Here is a 13689-nt window from a genome sequence, read left to right on the forward strand (position 1 = left end):
ACTATGTCACCCTTGGTAAAGTGCTGTGGTGTCACAGCTCACAGCAACCTCAAATTCTTGGGCTTAAGCGATTCTCTTGCCTCAGCCTCCCAAGTAGCTGGGACAAAAGGTGCCTGCCACAGTGCCTGGCTATAATTAAAATTTCTTACTGTTTCATTGAAGACATTCCTAAATGAAAGTGGCTTATTTATTTATTTTTTTTTAGTGACTGCATGACAATAGAATACAAGGACTATTGGGACAATTTGGTACCATGGCTTTGATTCATGCTAAGTCACTAGCTGTTTTGTGCCATTAATGCAAATGTCAATAGAGTGAAAAAAATCTTAATATTTAAAAAATAGTTGTACCCTTTCAGATTCTTGGAAAGGTTTTGGGAACATACTTTGAGAACCAATGCTGTAAATAATAATAACAAGAGAGAACCACCTTTTCAGTGATCTAAGTATCTTTTCATGTTCAGGAGGAGGATAGCGGACATAGCTACTGAACAGTTAGAATAAATATAGTTAAGTTTCCCTACAAACTCTACAGTAACTAGTAAAAACTCAAACACATTAGGCTGGGTATGGTGGCTCATGCTTGTAATCCTAGCACTATGGGAGGCTGAGGCAGGTGGATCACTTGAGCTCAGGAATTCGAGACCAGCCTGATCAAGAGTGAGACCCCGTTTCTACTAAACAGAAAATCAAGCCGTGCATAGTGGGTCTATGCCTGTAGTCGCACTTACTCAGGAGGCTGAGGCAAGAGGATTGTTATGCCCAAGAGTTACAGGTTGCTGTGAGCTATGATGCCATGGTACTCCACCCAGCGCAATAGAGTGAGACTCTATCTTGAAAAAGAAAAACAAAAACCTTAGACACATCTATGGTTTTTAAACTAGCAGAACAAAAAAGGGAAAAACAGAAATCAGTTCAATAAGAAGGAAGAAAAAAAGAATCAGAAAAGGGGACAACAGGTGGGATCCCGTAGCTCAGTAGTTAGGATGCTGGCCACATGCACAGAGGCTGGTGGGTTCTAACCCAGCCTGGGCTTGCTAAACAAAAAAACAAACAAAAAAAATAGCGGGTATTGTGACAAGCACCTGTAGTCCCAGCTACTAGGGAGAATGAGGCAAGAGAATTGCTTGAGCCCAAGAGTTTGAGGTTGCTGTGAGCTATGATAACAACGCACTCTGCAGAAGGTGACAAAGTGAGACTCTGTCTCAAAAACAAACAAAAAAACAGAAAAGAGGGGCGGCGCCTGTGGCCCATGGCACCTGTGACTCATGGCGCTAGCCCCATATACTGGAGGTGATGGGTTCGAACCCTGCCCCGGCCAAAAAAAATCCTGCAAAACAAACAAACAAATAAACAAACAAACAAAAACAGAAAAGGGGATGACAGAAATACATACAGAAAACACCATATAAGATGGGAAGTTCAATTATATCATCAGTCACAGTAAATGTGTACTAATTTGACTCCTCTGTAAAGATTAGTTTATCACATTGGATTTCTTTTTTAATTTTTTTTTAGAGACAGAGTCTCACCTTGTTGCCCTCAGTAGAGTACCGTGGCATCACAGCTCACAGCAACCTCCAGCTCTTAGGCTTAGACGATTCTCTTGCCTCAGCTTCCCAAGTAGCTGGAACTACAGGTGCTTGCCACAACTATTTTTTTGTTGCAGTTTGGCAGGGCAGGGTTTGAACCCACCACCCTCGGTATATGGGGCTGGTGCCCTACTCACTGAGCCACAGGCACTGCCCTGTTACGTTGGATTTTTAAAAATCCATCTAATGTTAAGTAAAAGAGACACAGCTAAACCTAATTTTGAGAAGAATGTTGAAATTAAAAGAGTAAATTCTGGGACTTACTAAAAGAAAGCTTGTGTAGCAATTTTATTGTTAGACAAAATGTCATTTAAGGCAAAAATCATTAGTTGAGATGAGAAATATTACCTAGTACCCTGTTTCCCCAAAAATAAGACATCCTCTGAAAATAAGACCTACTTACAGGAAAAATAAGACATCCCCTGAAAATAAGACCTAGCGCATCTTTGGGAGCACACCTTAAAATAAGACACTGTCTTGTTTTCGGGGAAACAGGGTAGTAAAAGAAATGATTTACTAAAAAGATATAATAGTCAATGATTTGTATGCATTTTCCAGCATATTCACTGACTGAATTGCAAGGAGGAATTGACAGGTTTTCCAGGCATGGTGGAAAATTATTATTTTTTTTATTTGAGATAGAGTCTCAAGCTGTCACCCTGGATAGAGTGCCGTGGCGTCACAGCTCACAGCAACCTCCAACTCGTGCTCAAGTGATCCTCTTGCCTCAGTTTTTCTATTTTTAGTAGAGAAGGGTCTCACTTTTGCTCAGGCTGGTCTTGAACTCATGCTCAAGCAATCCACTCTACCTTGGCCTCCCAGAGTGCTATGATTACAGATGTGAGCCACTCTGCCATGGTGGAAAATTCTTGCAGTTTTTTTGGCTGGGGCTGAGTTTGAACCTGCCACCTCCAGCATATGGGGCCAGTGCCCTACTCCTTTGAGCCACAGGCGCCACCCCCATGGTGGAAAATTCTGATGCACTTCTATCAGAAATTGGTACAGCAGGCTGGGTGCAGTGGCTCACACCTATAATCCAGCCCTTTGCGAGGCCAATAGGAGAGGAATGCTTGAGGTTACGCTATGATCCTTGCCACTGCACACTAGTCTGGGTGACAGAGTGAAACCCTGTCAAAGGAAAAAAAGGGGGGGAAAGAATGAAGAAAGTAGCTTTCAAAAAATCAAATGCATTCTTAAATACAATAGTAGTACATTTGGTGGGAAAAATTATAATAGCAACCAACTCATGCTATGACAACTTGTAAAGTTACAACCTTAATATAAGAGTGGACAAGGGAAGTTCAAGAAGGAAATTAGAAACCAGTCTCATGAGTATAAAGAAAAGCACAATTCTGCCAAGCATGGTGGCACACTTCTGTAGTCCCAGCTACTTGGGAGGCTGAGGCAGAAGGATCACTTGAGCCCAGGAATTTAAGGCTGCAGTATGTTACGACTATACCTGTTAATAGCCACTGCATTTCAGTCTGGAGAACACAGAGCTTCTCTTTAACAAAAAATGAAAAAGGAAAGAAAGCAAAATTGTAGCAAATGTAGCAGCATACTAAAGTAATACATATAATAGACAAGGAGGATTTATTTTGGGAATACCAAAAGTTAATTTTTTTTTTGAGACAGAGCCTCAAGCTGTTGCCCTGGGTAGAGTACGGTGGCATCACAGCTCACAGCAATCTCCAACTCCTGGGCTCAATCGATTCTCCTGCCTCCGCCTCCCACCACAACGCCCGGCTATTTTTTTGGTTGCAGCTGTCATTGTTGTTTGGCGGGCCTGGGCTGGATTTGAACCTGCTAGCTCAGGTGTATGTGGCAGGCACCTTAGCTGCTTGAGCCACAGGCACTGAGCCATTACTTTTTTCTTTTTTTATGAGATAGAATCTCATTATGTCGCCCTCTGTAGACACAGCTCACAGCAACTGCAAACTCTTGGGCTCAAGTGATTCTCTTGTCTCAGCCTCCCAAGTAGCTGGGACTACAGGCACCCACCATAACACCCGGCCATTTTTTCTTGCAGTTGTCATTGTTGGTTAACTGGCCCAGGCTGGGTTCGAACTCGCCAACTTCGATGTATGTGGCTGGCGCTTTAACCACTGTGCTACGGGCGCCGAGCCAAAAATGTTAATTTTTTTAAAAAGTTAATTATGTAAGAATACATAATTGAGCAGTGGCTCAATGCCTGTTTTCCAGCATTTTGGGAGACTGAGGTGGGAGGATTGCTTGAGGCCAGTAGTTTTAGACTAGCCTGGGCAACATAGGGAGAACTCATCTCTACAAAGATACATGCACCCTCACCACCCTCCCTCTCCCATTTTTCACTCCTTTGTTCAAAATTGTCTAATGGCAAAATACGGAGTTCTGTCTTAAGGCCCTTTGCACATGTTGGAACCTTTGCTGAAGGTTCCTTCAGCCTGGTGTGCGCTTTCTTAGATCCTCACTCAAATGTCAGACCTTTCCTGACTATTCCATTTAAATTTCATTTTTTGTCCAGCACTCCCTGTCCCCCATTCTGGTTTGTTTTTGTGACCTGTTATACTGTGTATTTTCTTTTCTTTTTCTTTCTTTCTTTTTTTTGCAGAAACAGAGTCTTACTTTATGGCCCTCAGTAGAGTGCCATGGTGTCACACAGCTCACAGCAACCTCCAACTCCTGGACTTAGGCGATTCTCTTGCCTCAGCCTCCTGAGTAACTGGGACTACAGGCATCTGCCACAACACCCGACTATTTGTTTTTGCAGTTTGGCCGGGTCCAGGGCTAAGTTTGAACCCGCCACCCTGGTATATGGGGCTGGCGCCCTACCCACTGAGCCACAGGTGCCACCCTTTATTTTCTTATTGTCTGTCTCTCCAACTAGAATTTAAGCTTCATAAGGGTAGGGATTGTCTGCTACCTGCTGTTTTCCTGGAGTGTAGAACAGTGCCTAGTACTCTGCAGCCACTCAGTAATTATGTGTTGAATAAATAAATGAAAAATGGTTCAACATCAGAAAATCAGCAGATTGAAAAAGAAAGATCATATGATGATCTCATATTGATAAGATTAGTCACTCATAGTAAGAATTCTTACAAAACAATAAATAGAAGGACTTTTATTTAACTTGCTAATGATCAAACTAGTGTGGGTTTGAATCCAGCTCGGGCCTGCCAAACAACAATGACAACTACAACCAAAAAACAAAAAAAATAGCTGGGCATTGTGGTGGGTGCCTGTAGTCCCAGCTACTTGGGAGGCTGAGGCAAGAGAATCGCTTAAGCTCAGGAGTTGGAGGTTGCTGTGAGCTGTGATGCCACCGCACTCTACCCAGGGCGACAGCTTGAGGCTCTGTCTCAAAAAAAAAAAAAAAAAATAAATAAATAAATAAAGACACGATCATAAGAGAGACTTTACCTAACAAATGCAATCAGTGTAACCTGGTTTCTTGTACCCTCAATGAATCCCCACAATGAAATGAAATGAAATGATCCTAAACTGAGGCCAGGCATGGTGGCTCACGCCTGTAATCCTAGCACTCTGGGAGGCTGAGGTGAGTGGATTGCCTGAGCTGATGAGTTCGAGACCAGCCTGAGCCAGAGTGAGACCCCGTCTCTAAAAACAAACAAAACAAAAATAACCAAAACAGCCAGGTATTGTGACAGGTGCCTGTAGTCCCAGCTATTTGGGAGGCTGAGGCAAGAGAATTGCTTAAGCCAAAGCGTTTGAGGTTGCTGTGAGCTGTGATATCACAGCACTCTGACCAGGGTAACAAAGTGAGACTCTGTCTCAAAAAAAAAAAGAAAAAAATCCAAAGCTGAAAACAGTGTTTTAATTTTTTTTTTTTTTTTGTGGTTTTTGGCCGGGGCTGGGTTTGAACCCGCCACCTCCGGCATATGGGACCAGCGCCCTACTCCTTGAGCCACAGGCACCACCCTTAATTTTTATTATATATTTTTTTAATTTTTATTTTCAGCAACTATGCTTTTAATTTCCAAAACAACTTTCTTGTTCTCTGGTTATTCCTTTTCCATAGCAGACTATTTTTTTTTTTTGTTAAATTGATCCAATGTCTTTTCTTTTTTTTTGTAGAGACAGAGTCTCACTGTACCGCCCTCGGGTAGAGTGCCATGGCGTCACACGGCTCACAGCAACCTCTAACTCTTGGGCTTACATGATTCTCTTGCCTCAGCCTCCCAAGCAGCTGGGACTACAGGCGCCTGCCACAACACCCGGCTATTTTTTTGTTGCAGTTTGGCCGGGGCTGGGTTTGAACTCGCCACCCTCGGTATATATGGCGCCCTACTCACTGAGCCACAGGCGCCGCCCGATCCAATATCTTTTCAAAAAGTTTCTGAAGATATTTAGAACTTAAAAATAGTTCCTGGCTCGGAGCCCATAGCATAGTGGTTACAGCGCTGGCCACATACACTGAGAGTGGTGGGTTGGAACCCAGCCTGGGCCAGCTAAACAACTGGCAACCAAAAAATAGCCTGGCATTATGTTGGGCGCCTGTAGTCCCAGCTACTTGGGAGGCTGAGGCAAGAGAATCGCTTAAGCCCAAAGGTTTGAGGTTGTTGTGAGCTGTGACGCCACAGCATTCTACCAAAGGTGACATAGTGAGACTCTGTGTCCAAAAATAAATAAATAATAAAAATAGTTCCTTCCTGGATGGTGCCTGTGGCTCAGGGAGTAGAGTGCCAGTCCCATATACTGAGGGTGGCGGGTTCAAACCTGGCTCCGGCCAAAACTGCAACAACAAAAATAGTTCCTTTTAGCCAGGCTCATGTCTGTAATCCTAGCACTCTGGGAGGCCGAGGGAGGTGGATTGCTTATGAGTTTGAGACCAGCCTGAGCAAGAGCAAGACACCATCTCTAAAAAATAGCCAGGTGTTGTGGCAGGCACCTGTAGTCCCAGCTACCCAGGAGCCTGCAGCAAGAGAATTGCTTGAGCCCAAGAGTTTGAGTTTGCTGTGAGCTAGGATGCCACAGCACTCAACCTCAGGGCAATTGAGCAGTGAGACTCTGTCTCCAAAAAAATAAAAATAAAAACATTCTTTTCCATTCTCTGAATTATCTCTGTTGTTTCCTTCAAAGTAAAATTTTCTGTTTGTTTACCTCGTCTCCTCTGTGTGCCGTGCTGTTTCTTCAAATGTGTGGGAATTCTTAGCTGTCCACTCATATGGTAGCTTTGTGCAGTGGCAGTATTGTAGCCAATGAGCTTTATCTGAGTTGTGATTATTGTTATTAAAAACTTTTCCCAATACTCTGCCGTGACAGCTTGCAGTATAGATGGCACTAGGAATTTTTTTTCTTTTTTGAGACAGAGTCTCCTTTTGTTGCCCTTGGTAGAGTGCTATGGCATCATAGCTCACAGCAACCTTAAACTCTTGGGCTCAAGTAATTCTCTTGCCTCAGCCATCTGAGTAGCTGGGACTACAGGTGCCCTCTACAATGCCCAGCTACTTTTAGAGATGGGGTCTCACTCTTGCTCAGGCTGGTTTTGAACCCATGAGCTCTTGCAATGCACCCGCCTCAGCCTCCCAGAGTGTTAGGATTACAGGCGTGAGCCAAGAAGACTGGCAATTTCTGATGATCTCTATGGAGACTGAATAAAAAAAGGAAATGAAATAAAAAAGAAGAGAATATAGGTATGTGGTCTTGTAAGTAATCTTTTTTCCAGTGGGCTCAGACCTGAGTGAGTTAAGCTACACAGGATGCAGGTAAGATAAGGAACTGTCTGGAAAATTGAGGTTTTTCTGAAATTCCAAATCCATGATGTTCAAGGGTCAACTGTACAGAGAAATCTAAGCTCCATCTACATACTGTTTCACTTTGATAAAAGGAAAGATAAATTAGAGAGCCATTGAAGACATACCATGCTGAGCTTTTCTTTCTCTTTTTCTTTTTTTTTTTTGAGACAGAGCCTCAAACTGTTGTCCTGGGTAGGGTGCGATGGCATCACAGCTCACAGCAACCTCCAACTCCTGGGCTCAAGTGAGTCTCCTGCCTCCGCCTCTCAAGTAGCTGGGACTACAGGTGCCAGCCACAACACCCGGCTATTTTTTGGTTGCAGCCATCGTTGTTTGGCGGGCCCAGGCTGGATTCAAACCTGCTAGCTCAGGTGTATGTGTCTGGTGCCTTAGCCACTTGAGCCACAGGTGCTGAGCCTCTTTTTCTTTTTTTAAAAACCTATATCATTGTATGATGAACTCTTCTTTTTTGACAAGAAGGGTTAGAACAGTGGTTCTAACCTCAACCTTCCTAATGCCGTGACCCTTTAATACAGTTCCTGTGGGTCATGACCCACAGGTTGAGAACTGCTAGGTTAGAAGATCTTAGAGAATATGTCACAATGAAACAAGAATGGGGATTATGCTATGGGTGGGCCTCATGGAAGTGCAACTGGTCAATACAAAGTTGTTAGGAACTGAGGTGGTCTTCTCTGGAGGTATTTGGATTCCCTTCCATGATATTCCTGCATCTCTCCACTTGTCTACTGAGGTTTTCTCTACCAACTGGTAATAGTTGGTTCTAAATAACATTTTTATTTCATTTCCCTTGGCTAACTGGCTCAGGCACTTCATTCCCCAGTTACATTGACCTAGCTATTTTTCCAAGTCAGGCCCTGTATCACGTAGGTCCTGGGCTAATCTGTGACAGTTCCAAATTCCTACCCCAGTCCAATCAACAATGGCTAAGGTGAACAGAGTCACACACTATATAGAACGTGAACATTTAGGGCAGCAAAGGATCTGGACAAAATTAGAAAGGATATAATTGAGCTTAAAGAAATTAAAGGAGATGGGCAGTGCCTGTGGCTCAGTGGGTAGGGTGCTGGCCTCATATACTGAAGGTGGCAGGTTCAAACCCAGCCCCGGCCAAACTGCAACAAAAAAATAGCTGGGGGCGGCGCCTGTGGCTCAGTCGGTAGGGCGCCGGCCCCATATACCGAGGGTGGCGGGTTCAAACCCAGCCCCGGCCAAACTGCAACCAAAAAAATAGCCGGGCGCCTGTAGTCCCAGCTGCTCGGGAGGCTGAGGCAAGAGAATCGCTTGAGCCCAGGAGTTGGAGGTTGCTGTGAGCTGTGTGAGGCCACGGCACTCTACCGAGGGCCATAAAGTGAGACTCTGTCTCTACAAAAAAAAAAAAAAAAAAAGCTGGGCATTGTGGCGGGTGCCTGTAGTCCCAGCTACTTGGGAGGCTGAGGCAAGAGAATCGCCTAAGCCCAGGAGTTGGAGATTGCTGTGAGCTGTGTGATACCACAGCACTCTACTGAGGGTGATAAAGTGAGACTCTGTGTCTACAAAAAAGAAAAAAAAAAAAAGAAAGGAGGCTAATTGCAGTGGCTCACACTTGTAATCCCAGTACTTGGGAGGCCAAGGCAGGTGGATTGTCTGAGCTCATAGGTTCAAGACCAGCCTGAGCCAGACCGAGACCTTGTCTCAAAAAATAGCCAGGAGTTGTGGCGGGCACCTGTAGTCCCAGCTACTTGGGAGACTGAGGCAAGAGAATCACTTAAGCCCAGGAGTTTGAGGTTGCTGTGAGCTATGATACCATAGCACTCTTCTAAGGGTGATAAAGTGAGACTCTGTCTCAAAAAAAAAAAAAAAAAAAAAAGAAAGAAAAAGAATTGAAGGAGGCATTCAGGGAGTTTTAAATATAGTTTAAAGTTTCAAGAACAGATTAAACCATGGAAAAGAAAGAATCTCAGAGCGTGAAGTCAAAACTCTTCAGCTAACCAAGTCATTTAAAGATGAGTAAAGAAAAAAGTAAAAGAAGAGCAATCCCTTAGTTATGGGACTACACAAAGTTTGCAAACATGAATTATAGGTATTCTTGAAGGAGACGAAGAGAGTCCCAACAGCATAGAAGCTCCAGTTGATGACATTATAACAGAAAATTTCCCAAGCATCGGCAAAGATTAAGAAATATACCTATTATATTGATATACAGTCCTGGGAAAGCTTATTTCATGTAGTTCAAAGAGAGCTTTTCCTAGACACATTGCAATTAACCTGGTCAAAGTCAAAATGAAAGAAAAATTTCTCACAAGCAGACCAACATAAGCAACAGCTGAGCTGAACTATAAGGGCAAGCCCTTCAGGACACTGTTCTCAATGGAACCACTACAGCCCGAAGAGAGTGGGCTCCTAACTTCAACCTTCTTAAACAAAACAACTGCCAGCCTAGGATTCTATATCCTGTAAAACTAAGTGTAATACTCGAGGGAGAAATCAAATCTTTTATTTATTTTATTTTATTTATTTGAGACATAATCTCACTCTGTTGCCTTGGGGAGCGTGCTGTGGCATCATCATAGCTCATAGAAACCTCAAACTCCTGGGCTCAAGCAATCCCCTTGAGGGGATTCTCTTGCCTCAACCTCCTGAGTAGCTGGGACTATAGGTCTGCACCACCATGCCTAGCTATCTTTTCTATTTTTAGTAAAGATTATTCTTGCTTTTGCTCAGGCTATTCTTGAACTCTTAAGCTCAAACCATCTATCCACCTTGGCCTCCCAGAGTGCTAGGATTACAGGTGTGAGCCACTGAGCCTGGCTGAAATAAAGTCTTTTCTTTTTATTTTTTGAGACAGAGATGGGTGGTACCTGTGGCTCAGTGAGTAGGGTGCCGGCCCCTTATACCAAGGGTGGCGGTTTCAAACCTGGCCCTGGCCAAACTGTAACAAAAAAATAGCTGGGCATTGTGATGGGCGCCTGTAATCCCAGCTACTCAGGAGGCTGAGGCAAGAGAATCGCCTAAACCCAAGAGCTAGAGGTTGCTGTGAGCTGTGACACCACAGCACTCTACTGAGGGCGACAAAGTGAGACTGTCTCTAAAAAAAAAATATATATGTATATATATATACACACACACACACACACATATTTGTAGAGACAGAATCTCACTTTATCACCCTTGGTAGAGTGCCGTGGTGTCACAGCACACAGTAACCCTAAACTCCTGGGCTTAGGCAATTCTCTTGCCTCAGCCCCCTAGTAGCTGGGACTGCCACAATGCCCCATTATTTTTTGTTGTTGTTGCAGTTTGGCCGGGGCTGGGTTTGAACCTGCCATCCTTGGCATATGGGGCCGGCACCCTACCCACTGAGCCACAGGTGCCGCCCCAATGAATAAATATTTTTTGAGACAAGTCTCACTTTGTCACCCCTGGTACAGTGCCTTGGCGTCACAGCTCACAGCAACCTCTAACTCTTGGGCTCAAGTGATTCTCTTGCCTCAGCCTCCTGAGTAGCTGGGACTACAGGTGCCAGCCACAACACCCGGCTGTTTAATTAATTAATTAATTTATTTATTTATTTTTGGAGGCAGTGGTTCAAGCTGTCACCCTGGGTAGAGTGCTGTGGCTTCACAGCTCACAGCAACCTCAAACTCTTGGGTTTAAGTGATTCTCTGGCCTCAGCCTCCCAAGTAGCTGGGACTAAAGGCGCCCACTATAATGCCCGGCTATTTTTGTTGTTGTTCTTGTTGTTGCAGTTATCATTGTTGTTTTAGCTGGCGTGGGCCAGGTTCGAACCTGCCAGCTTCTGTGTATGTGGCTAGTGCCTACCCACTGAGCTACGGGTGCCGCCACCTGGCTGTGTTTAGAGATGGGGTCTTGCTCTAGCTCAGGCTGTTCTTGAACTTGTGAGCTCAGGCGATCTGCCCACCTTGGCTTCCCAAAGTGCTGAGATTACAGGCATGAAGCACTGCACCCCGCCCAAAATAAAATCTCTTTTTTTTTTTTTTGTAGAGACAGAGTCTCACTTTATGGCCCTCGGTAGAGTGCCATGGCATCACACAGCTCACAGCAACCTCCAACTCCTGGGCTTAAGGGATTCTCTTGCCTCAGCCTCCCGAGTAGCTGGGACTACAGGCGCCCGCCACAACGCCCGGCTATTTTTTGGTTGCCGTTTGGCCGGGGCCAGGTTTGAACCCGCCACTCTCAGTATATGGGGCCAGCGCCCTACCGACTGAGCCACAGGCGCCGCCCTCAAAATAAAATCTCTTAATGACAATCAAACATTAAGGAAAATTTCTCGTATAAGACCTACTCTGGAGGAAGTACTTAGACCTGTATTATACATAAACCAACACAATGGACACCTAGCAAAATAAACATGCCTGGAAACCAAAGGATAAAGCCTAGCTACCACAGTGATAAAGCCCAGCTACCATACGATAAAATAAGGTAGCAAAGCCCCACACAACAAGATGAACTAGACTTCACTGTACCCATCAATCATTTCAATAAATGTGAATGGTTTGAATTTCCCACTGAAGAGATACAGGCTGAATGACTGGATTGAAAAAATACCAACAAAGTGTACGCTGTCTTCAGGAAACACAGCTAACCACCCAGATAAATTAAGACTCAAGGTGAAGATCTGAAAAACAATATTTCATGCAAATAGAAACCAAAAGAAGTAGGAATTGAAGTTCTTATTGTAGATATGTACCATGTACAATTGATGTTAAGTAACAAAAGTAAAAAAAGACAAAGATGGACACTACATTGTTGTTATTGTTTTTTTTGTTTTTTTTTGAGACAGAAATCTCATTCTGTTGCCCAAGCATCATACTATCTCATAGCAACCTCAAACTCTTGGATTCAAGAGAACCTCCTGCCTCAGCTTCCCAAGTAGCTGGGACCACAGGTGCCTGCCACAACACCTGGGTAATTGAATATACTTTCTTCTCATCAGTTCATGGATCATTCTCCAAGTTTGATCATATCCTAGTCATGAAACAAACCTCAACAAATTAAAAAAAACAGAAATTATACTTTTTGGCTCGGTGCCCATAGCACAGTGGTTACAGCACCAGCCACATATGCCAAGGGTGGTGGGTTCGAACCTGGCCTGGGCCAGCTAAACGACAATGACAACTGCAACAAAAAATAGCAGGGCATTGTGGTGGGCACCTGTAATCCCAGCTACTTGGGAGACTGAGGCAAGAGAATCACGTAAGCTCAAGAGTTGGAGGTTGCTGTGAGCTGTGATGCCATAGCACTCTATTGAGGGCAACATAGTGAGACTGTCTCTAAAAAAAAAAAAAATTATACTTTGTGTCTTCACAGATCACAATGGAATTAAAATAGAACTCAGTTCCAACAGAAACACTCATCCACACACAATGTCATGGAAACTAAAAACCTGTTCCTGAACAGACACTGGGTCAAGGAGGAGATAAAGAAGGAAATCATTAGATTTTTTTGAATAAAAAGACAGTGAGAGGCGGCGCCTGTGGCTCAGTGAGTAGGGCGCCGGCCCCATATGCCGAGGGTGGCGGGTTCAAACCCAGCCCCGGCCAAACTGCAACAAAAAAATAGCCAGGTGCTGTGGCGGGCGCCTGTAGTCCCAGCTACTCGGGAGGCTGAGGCAAGAGAATCGCTTAAGCCCAGGAGCTGGAGGTTGCTGTGAGCTGTGTGATGCCACGGCACTCTACCCAGGGCCATAAAGTAAGACTCTGTCTTTACAAAAAGAAAAAAAAAAAGACAGGCTAAAAACTATCAAATCCTGTTGATAGGACCCTGAAAAGCAGTCCTAAGGGAAATTCATCATATAAAATTCCTATGTCCAGAAATCTGAAAGTGTGCAAATCAATAATCTGATGAATTACCTCAAGGAACTAGAAAAGGAAGAACAATGCACTTCCAAACCCAGCAGGAAAAAAGAAATAACCAAAATCAGATCAGAACTAAATGAAATCAAGAACCAAGGAAACAATTCAACAAAACAAAAAGTTCGTTCTTTGAGAAGATAAAGTGGATAAACCCTTGGCTAGATTGACCACAGTCAGAAAAGTAAGCTTTATCCAGAACAGAACAAAAAGGGCAAATAACAACAGATACCACAGAAATACAAACCATCATCACCAAATACTACAAAAGTCTCTATGCCCAGGAATTTGAAAACATGTAGGAAATGGACATACGTCTGTAATCACACTACCTCCCTAGACTCAACCAGGAGGAAGTGGAACTTTCAAACAGACCAATATCAAGCACTGAAATTGAAATAACAATAAAAAACCTTCCAACAAAAAAAAGTCCCGGACCAGACTGTTTCACACCAGAATTCTACTGAACCTTAAAAGAAGAGTTTGTACATAA

General features: G+C 43.8%; 1 non-coding gene across 1 annotated transcript; it reads left to right on the forward strand.

The window, feature by feature from the left end:
• The first annotated feature begins 6760 nt into the window (after positions 1–6760).
• Positions 6761–6897, forward strand: LOC128571309 (U4 spliceosomal RNA). Its single transcript, XR_008375741.1, has one exon. It is a non-coding gene; the product is annotated as a U4 spliceosomal RNA (small nuclear RNA).
• Positions 6898–13689: the final 6792 nt, after the last annotated feature.

Source organism: Nycticebus coucang, chromosome 18, assembly GCF_027406575.1.
Source record: "Nycticebus coucang isolate mNycCou1 chromosome 18, mNycCou1.pri, whole genome shotgun sequence".
NCBI classification, from domain to species: domain Eukaryota; kingdom Metazoa; phylum Chordata; class Mammalia; order Primates; family Lorisidae; genus Nycticebus; species Nycticebus coucang.